Here is a 5,000-nt window from a genome sequence, read left to right on the forward strand (position 1 = left end):
ATCCGAAGAGTATTCAAAATAAAAAATAATTTTAAAAAAAGACCCTCAAAATAAAACGTAAACATAAATGTTAACATATATAACAGCTGTTACGTCAGTTCTACTTGTGCTCATTTAAAATCCAATCACTCAATACTTGTCTTTATTGTTATTACTGTAAAGTCTTAATGTAGCTGTAGCCTGCTTCTCCCATTAAGTTGGACTTAACGTCATTTTAGACTGAATCTAGCTGTCAGCTAAACTAACGTTAGCTTCCTGTTGGAGGCTAGCCATAGGCTAGCGTGGAACAGATCGTGCAGGTCGTAAACCGTAATATCTTGCGTATGTGCAGAACGGATCGTGTACCGACACATTACGTTTCTCTTTACATACAACAACAGAAGATGGTAATCGTTTCAAAACGATTTTAGCTACCTGTGATTGTTTGATTGCTAACGTTAGCTCAAAACACCATTCAAGTGACAGCCTTTGTTGTGTTTGATTGCTAACGTGTAGCTAGCAGTCCAGTACTACCGATACCGACCGTATCGGTACACCGCTAGTTTAAAGCCGTACACACATGAGCTGGGGGTAGGGGGGGCGGAGCTTAGGCGACATTTACACCGCTACGTTTAGGTTTAAAAAGGAATATCTTCAGCTACGTTTCCCTCTCTCATTCCCCCTGCTCTGGTGTTTCCCCTCTCATTCCCCCTGCTCTGGTGTTTCTCCCTCTCATTCCCCCTGCTCTGGTGTTTCCCCCCCCTCTCATTCCCCCTGCTCTGGTGTTTCCCCTCTCATTCCCCCCTGCTCTGGTGTTTCCCCTCTCATTCCCCCCTGCTCTGGTGTTTCTCCCTCTCATTCCCCCTGCTCTGGTGTTTCTCCCTCTCATTCCCCCTGCTCTGGTGTTTCCCCCTCTCATTCCCCCTGCTCTGGTGTTTCCCCCCTCTCATTCCCCCTGCTCTGGTGTTTCCCCCCTCTCATTCCCCCCCTGCTCTGGTGTTTCTCCCTCTCATTCCCCTGCTCTGGTGTTTCCCCCTCTCATTCCCCCTGCTCTGGTGTTTCCCCCTCTCATTCCCCCCCTGCTGTGGTGTTTCTCCCTCTCATTCCCCTGCTCTGGTGTTTCCCCCCTCTCATTCCCCCTGCTCTGGTGTTTCTCCCTCTCGTTCCCCCTGCTCTGGTGTTTCTCCCTCTCATTCCCCCTGCTCTGGTGTTTCCCCCCTCTCATTCCCCCCTGCTCTGGTGTTTCTCCTCTCATTCCCCCTGCTCTGGTGTTTCCCCCCTCTCATTCCCCTGCTCTGGTGTTTCCCCTCTCATTCCCCCCCCTGCTCTGGTGTTTCCCCTCTCATTCCCCTGCTCTGGTGTTTCCCCTCATTCCCCTGCTCTGGTGTTTCTCCCTCTCGTTCCCCCCTGCTCTGGTGTTTCTCCCTCTCATTCCCCCTGCTCTGGTGTTTCCCCCCTCTCATTCCCCCTGCTCTGGTGTTTCCGAGCCCCTAAACCAGAGACATTTGGAAACACTTCTGACCCGTTTTGGTAGGTTTGGAAACAGAGACCTTTTGGCAACGCTGACACTGACGCCATCGTTTCTCCCTTCTGATTGGTTCTGACGTTACCATGGTAACTACCAGCAGGGGGCGGAGTCTCCACGCTGCCTCCTGCTTACGTCCAGTACACCAGAGGTTTGGGCCTGTTCGTTTAAACGGAGATTAGGTCTCCTACTAGTAGGGCAGCCACCTCTTAGTCGATTAGTCGACTAATCTGTAGTTTTGGTCTCAGTCGACTAAGATTTCTTTAGTCGATTAGTCATTTTTTATGCTTATTCATGCTTAATTACTTATTTCCAAGAAACTTCTGAGCACATTTATGGTAAACACAAGATTTAAAGTGGTGCTTTTGCAGGATTAATTGTGGAGAAACTCAGTTTTACAGATGGTTAATTAACTACATTTATATTGTGCTTTTCTAGTCTTAACCACCTCTCAAAGAGCACAGCTCTGTCAATTAAATCAACTAATCGATTAGTCGACATAATCCTATAAGTGTTAGTCGACTAAGAATTTCTTTAGTCGAGGACAGCCCTACCAAGTACAGTTCAATGCTCAAATGATTGAAGGCTCGGTTCAATGCTCAGTTTTTTTTTCACTTTTCGGCTTAAAGCGCCCATATTATGCTCGTTTTTTGGTTCATAATGGTATTTTAATGTTGTACCAGAATAGGTTTAAATGGTTTAAATATCAAAAAACACCATGTCTTTGTTGTACTGCACATTGCTGCAGCTCCTCTTTTCACCCTGTGTGTTGAGCTCTCTGTTTTTTAAACGGAGATTAGGTCTCCTACTAGAGATAAAAACACTGAACGGAGATCACTTTGGGCTCAAAACTTAACGCTTAAAAACCCCCCAAAAAAGCAGCGATGTAAATGTCTCCCGAGTTTTGAGCATCAGACAGGAAGTGGTTAGAAGGGGCAGGAAGTGGCGTGCAGATCGTGTTTTTTGAAGCTTACATTTTCCTCAAGTTCCCTGAATGCATCGTCTGCTTGCTTAACGTCAGTCCCTACTACGTGGGCTCTGTCGAGCGGCGCCGCGAGGCCGTACTCGAGCATAGCGTTTTCGGTGGCGTTAATGGTTCTCAGGACCTCAGTGGTGAGGTCACAGAGGGCGGCGGCAGTGGATCTCTGAAAGCCATGTAGAGGGACAGATGTTAGCAGCTGGACAACAACCCCCCACCGAACGACCCTGACCCTACAGCAGCTACCGGCCTGGACACACACATATACATACACATATATACACACAAACACACACATATATATATACACACACACACACACATATATATACATATATACACACACAAACACACACATATATATACACACACACACACATATACATACACATATATACACACACAAACACACACATATATACACACACACACATACATACACATATATACACACAAAACACACATATATATATACACACACACACACACACACACACACACACATATATATATATATATACACACACATACAAACACAAACACACACACATATATATACACACACACACACACAGCTAGGCTGAGGGAGGGGCACCAGCCAAAATAATCACCTCAGTTTGGGGAAATAAATAATAAATAAAAATAAAGTAATTAAATACAAAAATATAAAATGAATGAAAAAATATGTTTTTTTGAATTCACTCATTACAAATAAAAAAGGAATATAAGAATAAAAAAATAATGAAATTCATTTTAAAATGTATTTTAAATATATGCAAAAATAATTAATTAGACAAAAAAGTAAAAATACAAATTAATTCATAAATTATTAAAGGACAAAAATTAAAAAAGGAATAAATAAATTAAATAAATGCAAAAATAAAAAGTTAAATAATAAAAATGAAGGAATAGATGACTAAAAACAATTTAAATATGTTTTAAAGTGATGGAAGAACCCTATTATAAATATATATATATGTACACTACCGGTCAAAAGTTTGGGGTCACTTAGAAATTTCCATTCCACTCCATTCCAGACACAATACCTGCTGAGATCAGTTGTATTGTTTTTTTAATCAGGGCAGCAGTTTTCAGATTACATTATGTGCTTACATAATTGCAAAAGGGTTCTCGACTGTTGTAGAAAGAAGTGGCTGAAGAAACACTTGAAATTCATGCTTTTTGGTCTAAAGGTCATACCCAAATTAAAAGTGGTACAGCTCCCATATACTTTGACACTCAGGGGTGTGCCTGATATCATTGGAAAGGTGATTGATGTGGGTTTGTTTGTGTATTTGAGAAGTGTTGTATTTTGTAGTTTTTGGCTTTTTTATTTGCACTTTTCAAATAGAAATAAAAAAACGCACAGACATATTTGTAGAAAAGAATTCATATAAAATCCATTTTTGAGTCTTTTAGCTTCTGAATTTTTTTCTGTAGTAAGCTGAGACGTGGCTAATGCTGTGTTGTCTGTCACCTGTCAGATGTGTTTACAGCAGTGTATTTTAATAATTTTACAGATTTATAACTTGGACAGAAATAAAACACCTCCATTCTAGCCTCTGTAACTCTGTGTCAGTAAGGCCTAAAATTGCCCTGACACTTGTAACAAAAACTTGAGAATGTTTCCTTTCCAATGATATCAGGCACACCCCTGAGTGTCAAAGTATATGGGAGCTGTACTACTTTTAATTTGGGTATGACGTTTAGACCAAAAAACATGGATTTCAAGCATTTCTTCAGCCACTTCTGTCTACAACAGTCGAGAACCATTTTGCAATTATGTAAGCACATAATGTAATCTGAAAACTGCTGCCCTGATTAAAAAAAACAATACAACTGATCTCAGCAGGTATTCTGTCTGGAATGGAAATTTCTAAGTGACCCCAAACTTTTGACCGGTAGTGTGTATATATATATATATATATATACACAAATAAAAAAAATAAAAAAACATATATAAAAATAAATATAACTTAAAAGAAATATATTATAAATATATATATATATAAAAAATAAAATAATATTCCATAGCTCAGGTAAACGGCACTGTGTGGATCCAGGCAGGTAGCTGCTGTTAACTGCTAGCTGTTAATCGTTAGCTGCGTGCTGCTAGCTGTTACCTGTTAGCTGCGGGCTGCTAGCTGTTACCTGTTAGCTGCTAGCCATTAGCTGCTAGCTGTTAGCCGTTAGCTGCTAGCTGTTAGCTAACGCAGGAGGCAGCCAGTTAGTGAGCATATAAACCTCAAACCAAAACCATGAAATCTTTCCTTGTGATCAGGCTACATAAAGTCCCTTCATAACCACAGCAGCCTGGGTATAAAAACACATTTCACACATGTGACTGATAGATGAAAAGCTTCTTTTTTTGGGATGGGGGGAGAGCCGAGCCATGCGGTGGAAGCACTCGCTACTTAACCACAAATGGGATCCTGGATGTTTACAAAAACATCCTCAAATCTCAACGGAGAAATAATTCAAGACGCATTTTGTGAGAAGAAAGGGGTGAATCTGAAT

The 5,000-nt window shown here is 41.1% G+C and overlaps 1 protein-coding gene across 5 annotated transcripts in view; it reads right to left on the reverse strand.

Moving 5' to 3' along the window:
- The window catches only part of mlpha (melanophilin a), a 35,215-nt gene that overhangs the window by 5,549 nt on the left and 24,666 nt on the right, over nt 1-5,000 (reverse strand). The window lies entirely within an intron of this gene.

The sequence above is a fragment of the Perca flavescens genome, chromosome 24, assembly GCF_004354835.1.
Source record: "Perca flavescens isolate YP-PL-M2 chromosome 24, PFLA_1.0, whole genome shotgun sequence".
NCBI lineage: Eukaryota > Metazoa > Chordata > Actinopteri > Perciformes > Percidae > Perca > Perca flavescens.